We start from the raw sequence: 21,578 nt of genomic DNA, 5'->3' as shown, positions 1-21,578 counted from the left end.
ACCTACATAAAACTGTAGCAATAATGGATCTAAGACATGCAGAAGATATGCAATGACATTCCTAACTTGCAACAGTATCACATCTCTATTCCCAGAGCATACTCTATTAAGTATCAAAAAACAATGCAATGATGTAACTACACGTAAGCAGAGGGTTTATATAAAATGCAGCAGTGTGTGATGTTAACTCCCAAAGTGGTGTATAATAGCTACCAAGTGGAAATACAAGCTTATTGCTAAAGTTGGTGCAAATAGCTGAGCAGGATATCCTAAAGAGTAGCAATATATAGTATCAATTCCCAGAGTGTGCTCTTGAAATGATCGTTAGAGTAACTGAACACAGCAACACTCACATTCAAGGAAGAATCTTTCCTGCTAAGGCAAATGTATATCTTCTAAGGTCCAAAAAAGGTATTTAACCAGTTGCTGCCTGGTCTCAGTATACTGGGCATGGAGCAGTACATATATAGATCTGGACACTTCAAGTTATTCCTTGCACTAATAAATATCAATGTGCTGGTAAAAGAATAAAGCGGAGATGCACTGCTGTACTACATTTGTTACCACTATGAGCTGTCACTGCTGGATAGGGTTGTCCATAATAGATCCATGGTCACTGCTGTTCACCATGCTGTGCCAAAAAGAAGTGTCCAAAATTAGGCTGGGTGCCGGGGGGATGCCTGGATGCAATGGGCTATGTCAGGAGACGATTTTGCTGCACTTATTGTATTATTATAATTCCCTGTACTGTGTTCTTTGTGAAGCGCCGAGTACACTTTTGGCGCTATATAAATAAAGACATACAATACAATACAATGGCGCTATATAAATAAAGACATACACTGGCGACACACTTTATTCGAGCTCGGCTAGTCCCACGAATTCGGGTATACCCGGGTGTATTGAGGTTTGTGACTGTTTTCTGCCCGAGTGCATTGAGTTATTTTCCGGCAGGGATTGAAGCATTTTATTCCCGTTGGCTGCAATACTGCACAGTACATATATATATACTGCATTACAATTCATGAATTTATGCCATCTGGTAGACACGCGAAGCATTGCAGCCTATTAAATCCTAATCATTATCATTTAACAGATCAGCCGCCCATCAGCCAGGCATGAACCCAGGCTGGGAAGGCAAATGCAACGGGGCTTGTCAGAGGTGAGGAGCGGCGCATTCCAGGTATCTGCCAGGTACATACCGGGTATTTGCTCGAATAAAGTGTGTCGGTGCAGTACATACATTTAAAAGGATGTAATCCAGATAACATTTACATCCAGAAGAATGTCTACTACACAGATATTTAGTTTGAGAGGCAGCTATGACATTGATTAATACAAGAAATGAACACTCTCAGAGAATATATATATTTCTCTCACCTTGGACTTTCGACAAAATGGGTTTTAGAAATATCAGTCAAGTTCCAAGGTTCACACTAAGTAGTAATATTAGAATTCTTCTAACCATGCATAATACTCTTTTCAGTCTTCATTAATGATCTGCCTACAGCTTGTAGGGGAGCTTCAATACACATGTATGCGGATGATACAATCTATATACACACAGCCATAGCCTCTCTGACCTTGGACACACACTTTAATATGTTTTTTTTCAAGACTTGAAAACTGAATTTCCCAAAACAAACAATTTTTAAAACTGACAAAACTGGAATAATGGTTTATGCGACCAAGGCTAACCTACTAATGACAGAGCTACAGGTCAGAACAAACTCTAACACCATTCTAGCTGTCACTAAACAAAAACGAAATGATTCACCTTGATAAAGGGCATTTAGCCCGAAACGCGTAGGTGTGCTGTTTGTTCTTCCATGATCCAATAAATCCTTACTTTTTCATCGTGGGAACGCACCTTTGTAATTTTTTGCAAGGAAGCATTGGACGTAGTGCTCTGCCTCCTCTTTCGTTTTTGTTCATTGACTACAATAGACGGAAGCACACAGTACCCCAGGACCAGTGGATTTAAAGCAGATTTCACCATCAAGAAGATATTCATCTCATGTGAGTCCCTTTCTACTGTCTATCCATGTGTGCTTTATTCATTATTATGGACATGTATTGCTGATAATCCCTTTTAGTGTATAGATGTTTCAATAGCACTGGACACCTGCAGGTGCTGTATCCTTACCTCTCTTGCAACGTGGGATATATATACTCCAGTCAATCATCTTATTGGGACAGCGTCATACAGCCCATTTATCTGGTTATTGGAGGGGTACTCTACCTAAGACTTTGCTTATACACAGTGATATTCACTTTTCTGCTATGTTATTTGAGCACCATACAGCATTGTTTTTCATCTAGCCCCTGTCACTAGTTATAAATATCTGGGCATATGGTTTGACTCCCATTTAACACTTGGGTCGCACATTGATACCCTGAAATCTAAAACCTATGCCAAACTACTGTAGGTGCACTGTATAGGAACAAATTCTCCCTAAGCCAGTTTGTCAGAAAGCACATTGCACAGCAGATGCTAATGCCAATTATAGACTATGGGGACATAGTACATGGCTTGGCACCCCAAACCCACCTTAGCAAACTAGACACCCTCCACAAAACAATATGCCGCTGTGTCCTACAATGTCACTACAACACACATCACTGTGAAATTATCAACTAGATTGGCCATCACTTGAGTCTAGGCGCAAAGTACATTTTTCTTGTTTTGCCTTCAAATATTTTCTGGACAGTCTACCCCCGTATCTGAACAAGCTCCTCACCCCTACCACACGCGGCACTTATCACCGGAGATCTGACTCCAAAAGACTGTTCACGGTCCCAAGGGTCGGCAAGGAATCTGGTCGCTCTTCCATCTGTTACCGTGCCCCTCATGTCTGGAACAATCTACCTGATAATCTCAAAGCCGCCACCGGTCAAAATTCTTTCAAGACTTCAACTGCCTCACATTGTAATATCTTGTCTGTAACTGTTACATACGCCCATAGCATATATTATCTTTAACTGTCCATGAAATGTCTTGAAATATAATGTATAACGCTGGTCATTTAATGTAACCATGTACTGTATTGTTATCATAACTGTGTGCCCGGGACATACTTGAAAACGAGAGGTAACTCTCAATTTCTTTCTAGTAAAACATTTTTAGAAATAAATAAATTCAAGAAGACAAGTACAGTACAAGATTAACAATTTTGTTCACCAACACCGAGCCCAGGAAAAAAAACCTAGTTTGAAAGCTTTTTACAATGTAACCAAATCAGTGGAGAATTTGCATGGATAAAAGAAAAGAATGATTTAGTAGCCGCTGCCTCAACCAAATTAGCTGGATGAATCTTTTGTAAAAGAAGCCAGGTATAAGTTAGCATCTTGGCTGGGCTTTGTAAATCACCTGCCCCTTTTTGCAACACCATAGCATTGCCCTTTGTCATGTGATGTCAACCTGACTTGCATGACAGTTATGGCTACTTCGTAGCTGAGTCTATGGGAGGCTATTCATTAAACTTCAATAGTGCAGATCGGGGCACTTTCGCAGTTTAATGACTAATGTTTGCATCCAGGAATAGATATATACGCACTCGATTAAATGAAAGGGGTCTATTAGACCAGGGGTGCGCAAACCTTTCAGTTGCATGTTACATGACCCGACGCCGCGTTGCCATGGCGACGCATAGTCCGAAGCCGTCGGAGACAGGGTAAGGGAAGTTACAGAGGCGTCGCGCCGTCCCCGGGCATTTCATTTAAATGCTTTGGGGAACAGCGCAGGGCCTCTGTGACCGCCGTGACCCCTGTATAATACCATTTATTGACTATACAAAAGATCAACAGAGCACAACGTTTCCGGGTGTTATCCTTTCCTCGGGTGCAATCTGAATAAGTCCCTGCCTTCCCAATCTTTGTAAACATGGATAAAATGTTTTATTCATTTGGAAAATAAAACTGTCATTTTTCTGCAGCACTGGAGAAGTGTTGCAATATGCAGTACATTATATGTAGCTTCTGCACTTAAAAAAAAACATGAGAAATCCAAAGATGGTGTAAATAAAATGCGGTGTTGGAACGAGCTAACAATGTATACATTTCTCAGAGCGCCAGCAGATGTTACTACCTCGAGAATCAAGAAACACTAGAAAATGGAAATAAAGGAGAGATGTATCAAATCTATTTTGAAGCAAAACGTCTCCAATTTTTGCCCAGTGTCCACCAGGATCAGGGGCGGATTGATGGCGGATCCATCGGTGCCTCTGCACCAACCCCAATGGTTACAGAAGTGCTGCGCTCTTGCCTACAACAATAAAACTGATTGCCGGGGGGAGAGCGCGGGGCCTCTGTACGTGTCCTTTACTGGTGGCATCGCTTCTAACAGCGTCCCGTTACATCACATGGCACTGCGCTGCCACAATAATGTGACGCTGTATGGTGCTGTGAAGTCACGTGATGCCGCATGACACTGAGACGGCTGAGGAGAAGATGCAGTGCCGGATAAGGTAAGAGGCCTCAAGAAAGCCCCTGCACTAAGCCCTACAAAATTCCCAGCTGGCCATGACCAGAATACAAAGTTGGGATTGTCGATGGCATGAATTACTTGGCACATATTTTATACTGGGATATTTAACATTCTGCATATATACTGTATATTCACAAAGCAGGGAGGTGGGAGTGAGCACAGCAGAATAGATTAGGCTGGAGGCAAGTGCGTCGCAAAAACTTTATTACGGCATGTGAGCCAACAATTTAAAAACACATGAGGAGAATCCTCTGATGCGTTTCGTCCACAGAGGGACTTTATCAAAGAGTGATCCCAGATCGGAAGTACACGCTATATATAGCCTCCTCGCTTGCGCGCAGGTGCACCGCGACTCACCTCCAGACCCGGGCGGGGCCTGAACTGCACCGACACTGGTCCAATCCAAAGGGGAAACGCAGTGCACCTGCGCACTGCGAGCAGACCCCTCAATCACCTAATATGTCTACATTCTAAATGCTCTGTTCTAATATATATGGAATCCAAGTTACATAATACATGGTCCCTGATGTTCTTAGCAATTGTAGACAGCTGACAAATATAGACATATAATGTGGAGCAGACTCAAAGTACAGCAGTAACCTCACATTATTACTGATAGCATGTCCGATCTTCTATTTACAAACTAAATCCCAAAAATATAAATATTACACTGAAAAATACAAATATACATAGATAAGAAAGATATAAGTCTAAATACTAAACCAAGAAGAAAAATCCATAATGAATGATAATACTAAAAATTAATGAAAATAGAAAAAATGAGAAAAGAAAAAATAGATATATCAAACCCTTTCTTAAAAACATAACTCAGACAAATTAAAATAAAGAAAACAAATACTACACCTATAACACAGATCTATTTCTAAATATCTGCACAACACATTACAATAACTAACAAAATAACACATAATAAATGAACAACAATCTATGCTCTATATATAACAAATAACAGTTATATGCTATAATCTATATTAAAATAAAACATAACCTATATAAAAACGAAAAAATATCTCCTATGCAGAAAAAAGAAAAAGATAATGAAAATAAAGTGTATCCTATATATTACATAATATAACTACAACAAGTAATCCATATACTCAGTGAGTGATCATATCCATATATTATATACAAAACTTCAGGATATCAATGGAGGAAAAATAGGGCTGCGACCTAATCATATGTTCTATAATTCTATTTGTCTTCTAAAGACATATTGATATGTTGCATGGTAACTTGGAGCAGCATATATGTATCTATGAATTATATTTCTATTATTTACAACCATGTAACCTATGCACGGAGAATCGTGAGACAAAATATGTTTGATGTGGTTTTTGGGAGCAAAAATGTAACTGTCTCTATGATAACATCAAATGTATATATTTTTTGGAGAAAACGAAGTTTAGATATAATATTAGACCCTTCATGGTCCAAATCATATCTAAACACCACATCTTATTATCGAAGAGATGTCTGATTATTGATGTAGATGACTACCCAATGGTAAGTGACATAAACTACATACTGAGAAAATATCTTTTATGTCTAATCTAAAACAGACTATATTGTCTACTCTACCCATAGGGAATTAATGATATAACATAATATGGAAGTAGAAAATGGGTTTATAAAAAATGTTATAATTCCCAGTCTATATTTATACCAGATGGATGAAGACTGTCCATGCAAAAGATCCATGACATCTCCCGTCTATTAAGTCGGTTTAGTCTATCTCCCCCCCTATGGGCTGCTGGTATATGCTCTAAACCTGAGAAGGAGAAGTCATGGATCTCTCCCATGGGGCATGTGGTGAAATGCCTCGAGACTGGGTGTGTCAGGTCTTTTTCTTAATTAGACGGACATGTTCTTGGATTCTATTTTTTAAAGGCCTAATAGTCTGTCCAATGTAAACCTTCCTACAACCACATCTGCGTATATACACCACATGACTGGTATTACAATTAATAAACGTTTGTATTTTTTTTGTGTTTTAGGTTTAATGCAGTCCATCTTTTTTAATGGTTTGCATACTGACAGACGTTGCAGTGGCCACATTGAAAAAAGCCTTTTGGTATATTTGTTATAGCTATTGTATGTTGTGAGGAAAAAAGGCTAGGAGACAAACGTGGCCAGAGATCTAGCCTTACGAAAGACAAATTTGGGTCCCCTCCCTGTAATTGTCCTCAGGCCTTGGTCTAATTTCAATGTGTCCCAATGTTTTGTAAGAATAAAGCGTATAATATCAGATTGTCCACGCTGCTGTGTGATAAAGAGCGGTATTGGTTTTGATCCTTTATTACCCCATTGTTTTTTCTTAGAGATGTTCATAGAAAGAAGATCTTCTATTTTCATAGATTTGACCGAGGTTAACGCCTCTGCGAGTTCCTTGTCCTTATACCCCCTTGTACGAAATCTGGCCATAAGTTCCCGAGCTTGGCTATCAAAATTTTCCTCTGTTGAACATAGCCGTCTTAGACGCAATAACTGGCCCTTTGGGATCCCTTTCTTTAGGGGTCTTGAATGGTTACTACTGGCCATCAGATAAGAATTCCTTGAGTTAGGCTTTCTGTATACATCTGACTGTATACTCCCCTCTAGATCTATGTATAACATCAAATCTAGATAACAAATATGGTGAATATTGTGCTCATAAGTGAAGTGTAAATTGTAATCATTAATGTTTAACATATCAATAAATTATTTTAATATATGTGAATCACCCTCCCAAATAAGAACTAGGTCATCGATACAGCGTCGATAGAAAGTGACATGTTGTCTAAAGGGATTACGCTCACCATAAATAAAACGTGATTCCCATAATCCCATAATTTGCATAGGAAGGTGCAAAAGATGTGCCCATAGCAGTGCCTATAAGTTGTAAATAAAATTGTGCATCAAAACAAAAATAGTTGTGTGTGAGTAGAAAAGTCATTGATTCAATAAGAAAAGTACAGAGTGCTGGGGAAAGATTTGAGATATTTAGATAGTACTGTATAGCCTCAATACCTTGTTTGTGGTTAATAATGGAGTACAAAGATCTTACATCCATAGTCACCATATATGATTCTTGTTCCATTTGATACACTTCAAATCCCCAATTAGATCTCTCGAATCTTTTACAAATTAGGGTAAATTAAACACTAAAGGTTGCAGAAATGCATCAATATAGCTAGCGTTAGAGACCATCTCCCAAAGATCCAATGCTTGACACAATGGAACTACCGGCGACATTCAGTGATCAGCCGCATTGAGAGAAGACAGGCTTGTATTCACTGCTGAGTCCTGACACAGACTTGGCATATGATCCGCTGTGATCACGCAACATTTTTGGGGCTGTTTAGCACTAATTTGGCTCCCTTATACATACTCTAGGCATGATATGCCACGCAGTTTGTTTGCAGTAACTTTAACCCCTATGTTACAACCTATATAGGGATTGCTAATCAGCGAATACCAGGATATGTTGCAAGTTAACTATATGTATTCACATATGATCTAGCACATTTAAAAGGCTATCCTAATAAAATATATACAAATAAGGAAATATATTTATCCATGCAAGGATATGCTACACCAGCAAGCCTAGAAATATAGTGTGATACTTGGAACTCTCTATAGAATTATAACACAGCATGAATCACTGATATGAATGTATAAGAATCACTAGAGTTCCTATCGATTTAGATAGTTTACTGAACTAATACTGAGTATACTTAGCCACCTCTGAATGGGGTATTTTAATAGTTTTAAATGATGTGTATGTGTTTTTAATGAGTATTTAGACTAATAAAACTTTATTATTTTCTTTGGACTTATTGGTATAAGGGTTACTAATTCCCTATACAGTTGATGATACAGGTAATCTTTCCTGTCGGATTATTGTTGTCCAGTACAATTCTTTCCAGCATTGAGTGCCGGGTGCTATGGGGATACTTTTTTGATCCTTCTTGGATCACACTGTTATATATATATATACCTTTGTCCCTTCCGAGCACCTGCCTGTTTGTATATCAATTATGTATTAATAGGATGAGCGGTCCCATTTCCTTTAAAGTATTATAAATTAAACACTAAAGTTTGAAGAAATGCATCAATATAGCGTGAGAGACCATCTCCCAAAGATCCAATGCTTGACACAATGGACCTACCTGGCGGATGTGTCAAGGATTTATGGATCTTTGGGAGATGATAGAAAATGGGTACCACTGGGTGAGTTGGATACAGAAAGCCCAACTCATTGGGGTTCAGGACATAAAGGACCTCACTAAACTCTAGAAGAGATCTAAGTTCCTTTTGAAACATTTGGGTTGGATCTATTTTCAGTTTCTTATATATGATAGGGTATCCCCTAGTTGTCTCAATGATTCATTTTTATAATCTTCTGAGGACTGAACGACGATTGCTCCCCCTTTGTCTGCTTTTTTAATGACAAGGGATTTGTCCTTCTAAAGCCTAGATAATTCACGTCGTTCAGTCCCCGTTAGATTATCCAATCTGGGGTTATCTATAGTAAATCCATCAGCCAGGATTTTTAGGTCCCTTTCAACCAATTTTTCAAAGGTAGAAATATATGGACCCTTTGAGGTATTTGCACAGAAGATAGATTTTTTCTTAAACTGTGTATGTTGCTGTGTAAAAAAATCAGATGACAAATTATGTGATGATAATGTGTCTGATTGCTCATCTAACAATCCCTCCAGATCTACTATAGCACAATGCTCTCTGAAAGAAAGATGGCGATTATGCAAACCCATATTCAATACATCCATAGTGTCCACATTGGTTTCATCAGACTCCTCTATCACTTCTTCTCGGGAAATTGCTCCTGAAATATTTTTTGTTGGTGCCAGTTTTCGAGTTAAACATTGCAAGTCTATGATGGTATCAAAGAGGCGAAAATTACTCTGTGGGGCGAAGTTAAGACCCCTATTTAGGAGTGACAATTGGTCTGGGGTAAGTGTAATGTTCGAAATATTAATCACATTGTCCTCCATTAAAAGTATTTCTTTCTTTTTGTCGCGCCTCTCTGGTGTTCCCCTCTTGCTCTTTGACCTCCGCGTCTTAAAAAAGCAGAAGAAGAGGTGGATGGTCTTGCTTCATCACCATATATCTGCGCAGAGGAGCTCGCTCGACCCGGAGTGGAAGAGTCCCGGTATACTCCCCCTGTATTTTTGTTTTCCAAATGTCCTCATTTTTATCAAATGACAGAGTGACTCCAATTCTCTCCTTCGGAAGTGTCTGACTCAAAACTTGATATCTCTGTATATCTATTTTTTTTAATAGATTTCTCGGGATTTGTGGGTCCTTTGTCTCTCTCGTTTTGTGATTTATGGGGAGACCTGGATCTACCCTTATACCGATTTGTATTAGGAATAGATGGTTTTTGCCAAATGTAGACTTGATTTTTTAATGTAGTCTTGTTTATCTCTCTTGAATTTTGTCTGCTTCTTCTCCATAATAATTTGTTCAACTTCGTCTATGTTTTGTGACAGAATTAAATCATTGCTGGCAAAATGCTTCATTTTTTTAAAACATTTTAATTTAGTCTTTAACTCATTTATTTATTTTTCCAAAGCAGATCTTTCTTCGTTCTTATGTTCTATAATGAGTCTTATTAATTTAAAGGAACATTCGTCTAGCGCTGACCTCCATTTACTCTCAAAGTCTCTGTTAAAACCAAACGTGGGGGATTTTTTAATCCTAAATCCTCTTGGTATCCTGTTAACTCTTATGTAATTTTCTAAAGTGGTTATATCCCACCATAATCTGATGTTTAATACCAATAATTTCTCTAATTTCTGGAAATATGTTATAAGGTCTGATGGTTCCTTACAGAGGACCCCCCCACTCATCAAACACATGTTCTGCTCTTCTACTCCGCCTAGTATGATCCCTGTATATTGCTGTTATTTCGTCTCGTTTATTAGCGCCGACATTTTTTGCCAGTTGGTATAAACCTCTCTGGATAACAATCTGACGCAGATATATGAAGATTGACTAACAAGCTTCTCACGTTTGTAGCAACCAAATGCACAAAATGGTGCCTGATGCCAAAACCTACTTTATTTGGTGCAGATACATCTCACCCACGGGGTGCTTAGGTTTCTAAAGGTCATCGCCTCCAACCAAAATACTATGCGGGCAAACATTAAAGTGCAGTATTACTAATCCACAGCACAAACTGCGACCACTATTTTCCATCTGTTGAACAGGACTCTCGCCTGCTGACTCGGAATTAAGTTAATTTCCTTCAGCCCACCAGTCACTAACAGTAACTTGCACCTCAGTGCGGGTTCCAGACCCCAGTGAATGATTCAGACATGAGCTCCCTTTGCAGCTCGACCTGCATTATTTTTTTGTAACTCAATACGGACAATACCATGAATAATTCTTAGTAAAATCTCCCACACAGGAAACAACCTTCAGAAGCCACAGCACATCAATGCCTTTTATAAAGAGTTTTGATACCATGCTTTCTCTTCTGTACTGATGAATTGTTATGCATAATAAAAAAAACAAAATAAAATGATCAGGTTTAATAATAATAACGTGTTTGCCTTCATGCATTTGTCTTATTCCGTCAAATCTGGAATTGATGCTTTCCTTTGTTCTGCGCTGTATTTCTGCGTATCGTTTCGTTTTATTTCATTACATTAGGGTAATATTTACATTGTCATTGTTTTATAACCAACCTAAAAAAACTTCAACAAAATGTACAATTGTATTTAGTAATAATTAAAGCACATTCGGTGGGCACATACTATCTAGCAGGTGCAGGGCAAAAATAATCCCGAATCAAAAAGCTTTAAAACTACTTCCCAATATTAGAGCCATGTCTTAGACAGGTACCCAATCCTGCCCAACCCCATAATTACATGTAGCACCTTTCCCCCCCCCCCCCCCCCCCAAGGGAGATCATGTCGCTACCTAGTGTGTTCTGGTGTGGTGCATACCTGGTTGGTAGACCAGACAGAAGGCCCGAGGGCTCCTCGATAGTATGGGGAGGCATCAGGACAGGCTTTTACATGCTGGTTCTTCTTCCTTTAGTGCAGCGCTTCCATCCCAAGAGGGTCCTGGGGATGATCCCCACAGGCAACACTTTCGGTTCCCCACTGACACAGCACGCCGTATATAGTACACGAGTCTTTATTGCATAGTACTGATTCACAGCATAGGTCCCTGGAGTAGCACCCACAGGGCTTGAGACCCTGTAGACCCCTTCTCAGCTCCCTTACCCCTTGATGGGAAATAACAGGGCAGGTCCGGTACTGACAGACATCACATTATGGCATGTGACCCAGCCAGTATCTTCCTCAGAGATGACACTCTATGGTTGTTGTTAGGCCAGCCCCTGGATACAGCCATAGTGTATCCAGTCTGCAAACAACAAGCTAGGCCTCCATGAGGGAGTTAAACCCCAACACTGCCTGCTCTCATCAGGACTTACACTGCCAGGGCCAAAGAAAAGATGGAAAACAGAGAAATCGGGGAGCACTGTGTGAGGGAGAGTGGAGGTTTAAAGAAGGTGGATCTTCTTAGCTGGTGATCAATAGGGTGAAGTCACCTCAATTGATTCATCAGTTTAGGGATAAGCTCACTGGGCGGAAAAATATATATACATGCAGATGTATATAGCGATAAATATATCACACTTACACGGCCTTGTGTAAGTTCTATTACATCAAGGTATCTTTACTCCCAGCTCTTTCTTCTGATGTGGGTTTACTTCTGCCTTGACGTCGTTTTGCACTGGTTCTGGGATGTTCCACCACAGACTTGGTGTGTTCATCCTAGAGGTCTCCCTCTCACAAGAAAACAGCAGTTAAATCAATACAGATTATACGCAAATAAAAGCTGAGGTACGAGGAGGGTAATGGGTGTTTAATAGTACAATATCCGTCACTCACACAGGCTAATGTGAGTGTTCTCCCATAAAGGTATCTTGATTTCGCCTCTTTCAAATTTCTTATGTCTAAATACCTGGTATAGGGTGAGGGGGAGGGGAGGGAAATGGAGTAAAAAATAGATTCAAATACTCACACGGACCAGTGTGAGTACACACTGGTAGAGGTATCTTTAACTTCTTTTCCAGTTGTTGTATCCTTGTGTCTTCCTTGAATTCAGGGGAAATACAATTCCTCCATGCAGGGACGAGTTAAAGACTGCAGTGTTGAATACTGTGGTCAGGGTATACAAAGACTTTATTAAAAACAAACAGATAAAAAAGTAGTTAAAAACTAGTGCTAAACAGTAAAGCACTCAAAAGAAAAAGTGTTAAAAAATAGGGAGTCGCTCGGTGATGAGTGGTAGGTGGTCTCTCTCTGCCTTGTCCGGATCGAGAGCTACAACGTCACTTCCGGCTCCTCCACTCATCCCTATATAATTCCGCACTCCTCATTAAATGTTCTGGAATGTATCATATCTGGAATAATCATATCCTATTTTTCTGAAGCGCTGTACTAGCACCCTGTCTGCGCGACTGCAATTCATCAATTTGTGCTCGCAGGCTTTACCTGGCAAAACCCAATATAGGGACCCCCCTATATGGTTTCATAGGGTCCTCCTCATGGCTAGGAGATGAGAACTTATCCTCCTGAAATTCTTAATATACTCGCGCATTATCTCTGTCTCCTGTTCAGGGGTGAAAAGGCCCACCAGCACTCCACCTGATCACCTCTCTCCAGGACGCGTCTGGTGCATATGTGGCACATACCCCCGAAACATGGGATCCCACCAACTGCACACATCAGCCCTCTTGGATATAGCAGACATATCATAAAATTTAACAGAATTGCTCTTTGGGGCCACGGACATCACAGGTGACAAGGGCCGGGGTGATAGGGGTTCATATCTAGGGATTGGGTCAGAATAGGGCACGCTTGCAGCATGGGGCGAAACTAGCACTTTAAATTCTTTTTTTCTGGGGAACTATAGGTACCTCCCCAGGTGGAGCAAGAACAGCGTCCAATGTTCCAACAGAACTCAGTCTGCCACAGCCCCGAGAAGCGGTATACCTGGCTGTAGTGAAGGCCTCAGCCTCCCTACGATCTCCTTCATTCTCCGTCACTGCAAAAGAAAGGGGTCTGGTGTCAGATCAATCACCGGGGAAGGAGCAGCTCTCTTAGGATCCATCCGTCTGGACAGTTCAACTCGCTCAACTCCCTCCGGCAGTGGGGATGCAATGAGGATGGCAGCGGAGTAGGTAGTACCGGCCGGTACCACTGCCGGAAATTCCTCCACACCAATCAATGGTGCATAAGCGCCTTCGCGGAGCCCCTGCAGGAGACCCAGGGCCACAAAGCACTTCCCAGATGCAGCCACATACGAGGCGGCGCGTGCACGGGCCTCGCGCACCTCCTTACACCGCCACAGGAACTGGCTGGTGGCCTCATGGGTTTGGGCCAAGTGTGGATCGACATCCCGAATCACCACCCCTGCGCAGACATCCAGTTCTGGAGCCAGCGAACCCCCAACTTGGGAGTGTGGGAGGCCCGACCGGTACCTCAGGGATGGTTGCACCCTCGTCGTCCGTTGAACTGGAAGTGGAATCAGGCATGGCAGGGACCTATCTACTGACACGGGTCGGTGGGGAGGGCACACCGGATACCTGGCAGTAGTCAGTCAGGCCTCCTCCACTCGCTTCCTTCAGGATGTTGGACGGCTCAGACGTTGCTCTAGATGAAGTAGCGAATTACTCAGATCCCCGTATGGTAGCAGGTAATTCCTCAGGGGTCTCGGCCCACTCTGCAGGGCCAGAGAAGGAACTTCCTTCCCACCCTACTCCTCGTAGAGAGTCTGCCCCAGAGTCCAGGCTCACAGCATCATACTCCACACAGAGACTGAGGGTCATCATGAGTTGCTCTGGGTGGAATAGTTCGTTCACCATGCTCATGTATTATTTCTGAGTCTCACCAGAGGATCTTTGGGCAAACGCTGATAATTTGTGGACAAGAGCGTACAGGCTCATTAGCTCCTTCATATCCAGAGTATCCATGGACAGCTCAGGCCCTTGTTTGGGTTGTAAGTAGGGCACCTGACACTGGTCACACTTTGACAGTAACCTCAATTCGATCCTGGGCACTCACATAAGGGACAGACCCCTAACAGGAGGGTTTCCCCCTCACTTGGTAGTATTAAGACACTGCCCTTCAGCTTGTAGATGTTTCTCGGCTGGGCATCCATAATGTACTGTGTTTGGCGTTGAGCAGCTCCGCACACGTCTGTACTACACCAGAGCTCCACGTGTGTCTGAGCCCAACACTCCTCATATCTGGTCATGCCCCATCTCCTCCCCCTGGTGGATTCAGGAGTCCCAGGCAGGAGAGAAAGAGGTGTGGCCACAGAGTTTCGCTCCAATCCCAGATCCTCGTTATAAGAAGAGCTTGCAAATATTTTGCAAACTGACACGCGGTTCTCCCAATTTCGACAGCTGTAGCATCCTCAAACAGAGGTCCTGGCTTCTTGAAGGTCAAGAGCTCCTCCGCGGATACTATCCGCACACACAGTACTTATTTTGGAATAGAGTTGCACGGTGCAGGCTGCAGTTCCCTGGGGTGGGGCCCCAGGGAAACTACCCCCGCACCACTTCTTAGTAAATAAAAGTTAGACACACGTCAGCCCCTTTGGTGGAAACTGCCATAGTATTGTTGCAGCTCCTCAAACGGAGGTCCTGGCTTCTTGAAGATCAAGCGCTCCTCCTCAGATACTACCCGCATTTACAGTATTTATTTCGGAGAAGAAAGTTGCATGGCGCAGGCCACAGTTCACCTTTGGTGAGGCCTCTGGGAAACAACCCCTGCACCTTTTCTTAGCACATAAAGGCTGTACGTGCATATAGGTAGCTTGGGGAGGAGGGGTCCATGTCATTGCTCCATTTAACGGGGAGACCGGTCCTCAAGTTTTCATAGAGTTCCCTATGGACACTACACCCATGGGTCTTCTGAGTTTCGCATAATAGGAGAGAACCTCCTTCTCTCGCTGCAAAAGCTGTCCTGATGGTATCTCAGCAGCGCCACCAAATGTAGCACACGCCCCCCCCCCCCCCCCCAAGGAGATCATGTCGCTACCTAGTGTGTTCTGGTGCCTGGTGCTGTATACCTGGTTGGTAGAACAGAAGGCCGGAGGGCTCCGCGATAGTATGGGGAGGTTTTCACATGCTGGTTCTTCTTCTTTCATGAAGTAGTACCCGCTGTGAAACGCATTGGAAGGAATAGAGTGTGTTCTATCCTTAATTGTGTTCTATCTGCACTCACGACGCAGTGGATGCTGGGTCCAGAGACCAGGAGCACATTTCGGAGCTGATTTCCTCACCTCTACAGGACTATTGCCAATACCAGGAGCGGGTGCTTTCCCTACGGAGCTTATCTGTTTTTTTCTGTGCTGTAAGTGCAGTCAGGAGTCTGCACCATATCCAACGGAGTCGACCCCCCCCCCCCATCCACCTCACCTTTTCCCCTCTACAACGGTAGCGCCTTGATAACATCATTGAAATGCGGAGGTCCATTTCACCCGGTTTAAGGTGATCCTGTACCTGGTCATTGCTATTCAACTTACTGTGCGGGTGTTCCTGTTTCGTCAATCTCACCAATCCCTCTACCATCCTGAGGGTTTGGTAATATTGTATCATTGTAATATTGAGGAATTTTATTCTATGTGTAGTTTAATATTGTATTGCTTATTTGCAATTATTTTCTGTCCTTCTAACAGGACATCATTTGACTGACTACATACAGTCATATGCTCCAGGGCTGGTTAGCTTCTATCTGTGGGGAGGGGATCCGTTTCTATCTGTCTTTACCAGCCCCTGGTTTACTCTTCACACACATCCTCCACAAGACCCACACAGGAGGTATTTATTCAATGCATCTCTTGGAGTCCTTCATTGTTGGTGGGTTCAGATAAGTGATATCTGGAGACGTCTCCAGAAAAATACTTTTTTGGATTACAGAGAGTCTCCTCTATTGGACATTACAGCTTTGCACAGGCTCTGTAGCACTGCACATTCCTGTTCCTATCTAAAAGCATGTACATTTTTAACCCTCTCCCCCCCCAAAAAAACCACCAAGGGGGTATTACCAGATTAGGGAAATCGGCACTAATTCTGGCGTTGTCTGCCTTATGAGTCAATGGCAGTTAGTGACAAATGGAGCTCCAACACCCCTTATCAGAGCTTAGCGAATCCCAGCACAAATGTAACAATGGCAAACAGTATGGGAAGTGCAATTTATACACAGGAAAGTATAATGCGGAAAAAATTCTGCAGATTCCTATGAGGCAACAATAAGCAAAGTGAAATGTAGAGAAAAGATGGAGGCACACAAGTAGTAATGCAAAAATGCTATGGTTTACTGCATAGTAGTGGGTAGAACATCAGATGTATGCAGTAAACCATTGCATTTTTGCATAACTACTTGTGTGCCAGAATTAGACATTTGGTCACGGATGTTTTGCAGCAACCAAGTCATCTCTGGCGTTTGGATGCCAAGGGACCCTATGCCGCAGCCGCCCTGCCGTTGGACACTCCGCCGCTGGCTGCTCCGACCAATAAGGCAAGTACATTTAAGGGGTTTTACCGGTTAGGGGGTAAAGGATAGGGGGTTTTAGGGTAAAAGAAAATCTGGACTCTGCATAACAACAACTTTGCAACTGTGAGAACTTGACTTTCTAAATGCTGTGATAATTTGCACTCTTCCTATCGTCCAATACCTGGGAAGTCTCTCCTCCTGAACATCACTATGCCCTCACTATTGCTTTTTCTGTTTACTGTTTCCTCACTCATTTTTAAACGTTTCTGTTCTCCCCAACTTCCCCACTCCCCTCCTATCCACATTTCTTCATCTCTCCTCCCCTCCACCTATGTCCATACACTGTACCATTATTTATACACCTCTTTTCCAACAACTTCTTTACACCTCAATAAAAAGCACCCCCACAAATCCTCGATTCACACCCTTTATCTACTCCTTCCTGCTGCTGGGGATATCTCTCCTAATCCTGCACCCAGTCATACATACACACTTGCTCTCACCCACACCTCCCAGCCATCTCTTCCCCTGCTAATGGTGGTGTTAACCGATCTGATTTAATACTGACGAGCCTTCAAACTTGCCCCACAAAACAAGCATCCCAATAGCCTGCACTCAAGGCTGCTGTCCCCCACACGCACATTCACTCCTACCACCCATTGTGACCAAGCACTGCCATCTACAGCACTTCTTCCCTCACCTGCTGTCTCTGCAAGATTCCCAACATACCACTTAGATTGTAAGCTCTTCGGGCAGGGATTTCCTTTCCTATTGTCTGATTTTACTGTGCTTATTGTATTATAATTCCCTGTACTGTATTCTTTGTGAAGCGTCGAGTACACTTTTGGCGCTATATAAATAAAGATATACATATAAGGGGTTAGGTTTTTAGGGTAGGGGTAGCATTAGGGTTTTTAGGGTAAGGGGTAAGGTTAGGGTCTTACCATGGTGGCAGAGAGATGTCCCAGTGGCAAGGAGAGGGGTAGCTAAACAGCTGAGATTTGGATCGCTTTACTCTACACCAGGGGAGCGCAAACTTTGAGCTGTACCCCCCTCCCTGTTTCCCCTCACTCTCGCGCCCCTTACCTTGTGTGGCGGCGTCAAATGACGCCGTGGGAACATGTGACGTCACGTGACCCTGTTGCCATGGAGATGGACGTGTGACATCACTCCATGTGACACCACGGTGTCATTTGATGCCACGTTGCCATGGCGACACGTCACAGCAACTCTTCTGAATCCCAGTGAGTGAGTTGCAGAGGCCTCACGCGATCCGTCGCCATTTAATTTAAATGCCTCGGGGAAGAGCGCGGGGCCTCTGCAACCGCCCACGCCCCCCAAAAAATCCCGCCCCCCACTGTGCACTGCTGCTCTACACTATACTACTATAGGCCTCTTTTTGGAACATAGGAGCATTGATGGTTTTCTCCCCTTTTTCCTTGTACCCATATTAGCATTGGGAGTGCCACTGTATACCTTTGTATTACTAATAGGCAAAGTGAGTGTGGAGTTATACAGCAGCTCAGGGAATTTTGCAATAATGACTATTTATATATGCCTGCCATTTATTTACACGTGGCTATTTTGCCTGTGGTACAGAAAACTAGGGGGATTTCGGTGGAGTACTTAACATAAAGCCTGAGTAAACAGTTATAAATAAAGATAAACTAAACAAACAAAAAGATACCCCAATGAATGCACTCAAAATGATAAGATAGAAATAATGAAAACACATCAAATATAACTGTTTAATGTATATAATAAAAATGATTGTAAAGAGGGATGTGGTAAATAGATCCAAGACCACTCCCTAAGGACACACCAATTGCGACTTCAAACATATATATCATGTAGAAGAGTACCTAAGACAACACTAGTCCAATGGAAGCCAAATAGTGGCTAACTTGTCCATAAATGTGTTCCCATTGAAATTAGTAGTGACACTGAGTATCTCACTACTATTATCTGAAAAACTGGTACGGTATGATATTACCAAATACCAGCACTGGTTCCAAAGAAACAATGGGGACAAAAAAATCTATACCAGATAGGTAGACCTAACACATAAAACTAGTGTGGCAAAATAATAGGATAATGTAACAAACGGACATAAAGTCACTAAACAGACATAGACCGGTGAGGGAAAGAAACACTAATCTATTGGGTAAAGACATACACATACATAAATAGACGTGAGTAATATCCTACAAAGGGCTGGCATAAAGTATGCGTCAGTATAGCCCAGAGGCACGGTTCAAAGACCGTATCCAGTTATAGCCCCTTAGAATAACCCCTGAATGTTGAGCAATAGTATATATAATAAACAACATATATACAGGATTATCATATAAGGATCACAAAAGTGGTATGTCTCACATAGGTCAGCCAGCATCATTAGATGGTCAAAGCAGCAATAACACATAGTTGGTAAGGCTGAATCTAGTGTGGATACTATAAATCCACATGCTGAAGACAAATATATATAATGATGAAATAAAGCCCATTACATAAAAAGTGTCCTGAGTTTGGTATTGTCAGTAACAGGCTGCATGGGAAATAGCCACAATGAACATAACTGGCTGAAGTGTTGCAAGTCAGATAAAAAAAACCCTATGTCAAAACAAATGTGCATACAATGACACGCATGGGTAGGGGAACGTTACTAAGAAACTAAGCCGTGTGTCGGTATGCTGGGGATGTCATAGTAGCGTCTGATCGCAAACAGCCCCGACTACACAGGTAAGTAGGTAAGAGAGTATCTCCTTATAAAGTAATAATACATGTGATCGCACATAGTATAAAAAGGAAAGCTACAGGCAGGACTTAGCTTAGTATTGTGATGAAATAGTAGCGCTGTAAAGCCTGCGTATGGAAGGAAACAGCTCCGACATGCTGCGTGGATGTTTACATGAGTCCACCGGTGCCGCGAAGTGACGTCATCCCGTCAGATCACCTGACGTACGTTTCGCACTGAGGCGCGCTTTTTCAAAGGTAAATAAAGATAGACAGAATAACTGGAAGTGCAGAAATGCAGCTGTTTCTAAGGGAACCCTTCGTGTAAAGCACAAAAAAATTAATGTTCAGCATTTCCTTTTTTTTGGCGGGGTTTTTTTTTTTTTTGGCACAAAAAGCAGGCAATAAAGCCTTCAGGGATTTGGTGTGTTAATCCTACAGCACAGTATTTAATTAAAGGAGAAATCCAAGCAGTTTTTTATATTCTCATTGTTTAACATAGGTTTGAAGCAGGGGGTCTTCAGAGCTGAACCCCATTAATTTCAGCTCCGGGGGCCCCTTGCTTCCCGACATACACACCTCCAAAGTGGTGCCGTATCTCTGCAAAAGTTTAAAGCTCCTGTGTCATGCGGGCCAATAGGAAGCTGAACCTAATGATGTCACGGCTTCCTATTGGCTCGCAGGGCACGGGAGCTTTGAAAATCCAATATTATGTCAACCCTGATAGCCAAGTAGCTACCGGCACCCCCTACATAGGCAAGTATCTCTGGAAGCAGGGGGTCCCCGGAGCTGAAATGAATGGTGTTTAATTCGAGACCCCCTGCTTCAATCCTATGTTAAACGACTGAGCCACCTTTGCTGAAGCAGGGATATCCTTAAAACCTAACCTGTTGGTAGCCCTTGCAGACTGGAGTTGGCCACTCCTGCTCTAAGCCAACCGTGTCCATTTAGAGAGCCACTAGAGAGGGGGAGAGAGGTGGGCTTTGCCTGTACAAAATCTTGTTAAACACACAGTGACAGACAAAAGGGAGCAGACAGAGGAAATCAAACCCTTCCAAAGTCTCGGCTCGCATATTTACAAAGTAAATTAAAAAGATAACTAATATTCTTGGTGACCACATGTACCTATTTCACTGTCAGACCGTACAGTAAGTGTAATCTGTTTTCATCATTGTCTCTGTAATGCTTTTTTCCCCACTGTCGGACTCCTCTCCCTTTTTCCCCCTTCTGTATCCCTTTCAAGTCATTATCTGACACATCATGATACAATCTGAGATTTCAAAAACAAAAAGAGAACTAAAAATACTCATAGGTGTCAGATTTTGGTCAAAAGTCATCAATCGCCCACATGTAACCTCTTAAACATGTCACTGGAATTAGTACATTTTGGTCCTAGGAGGGACTACACCTTTAAAAAAAAACGTACCAGAAATGGAAAGCAGTTTCTTTACAGAGTACATACTGTAGTATTGTGGTGACCTTTCTTTTCCATGGAACAGAACTTGTTAACTTACTACGTATGTATAGAATAGGCAACAATTCTACATATTAGACTACTGCAGACCTCAACCAGGTTAAGGGTCACCTCTCATTCTATATTTATTGGTTTATTCAGCTACATACAATTAATACTTATGAGAAGTCAACTGGCCAAGAGAGATACAACTCCAGCGCTACTGTACCTGGTAATCATCATACCCTTTCCTGTGATATGCCAAGATGTTCTTATACCCCATGGCAGGTACAAAGAATCAGCATGGGCACAACGGACCTGTATGCAAAGAGAGTGTTTTAATAAGCCATAAAGTCCAATG

General features: G+C 42.2%; 1 protein-coding gene across 1 annotated transcript in view; it reads right to left on the bottom strand.

The window, feature by feature from the left end:
- Positions 1–15,478, bottom strand: part of FLT3LG (fms related receptor tyrosine kinase 3 ligand) — an 86,551-nt gene extending 71,073 nt beyond the window's left edge. Inside the window, exon 1 of the mRNA XM_075605570.1 lies at positions 12,164–15,478. The gene's annotated coding sequence lies outside the window, so the exon portion shown is untranslated. The remainder of the gene's footprint in view (positions 1–12,163) is intronic.
- Positions 15,479–21,578: the final 6,100 nt, after the last annotated feature.

The sequence above is a fragment of the Ascaphus truei genome, chromosome 6, assembly GCF_040206685.1.
Source record: "Ascaphus truei isolate aAscTru1 chromosome 6, aAscTru1.hap1, whole genome shotgun sequence".
NCBI classification, from domain to species: Eukaryota; Metazoa; Chordata; class Amphibia; order Anura; family Ascaphidae; genus Ascaphus; species Ascaphus truei.
The sequence above is the reverse complement of the archived record's forward strand: the minus strand, read 5'-3'. Positions and strand labels throughout refer to the sequence as shown.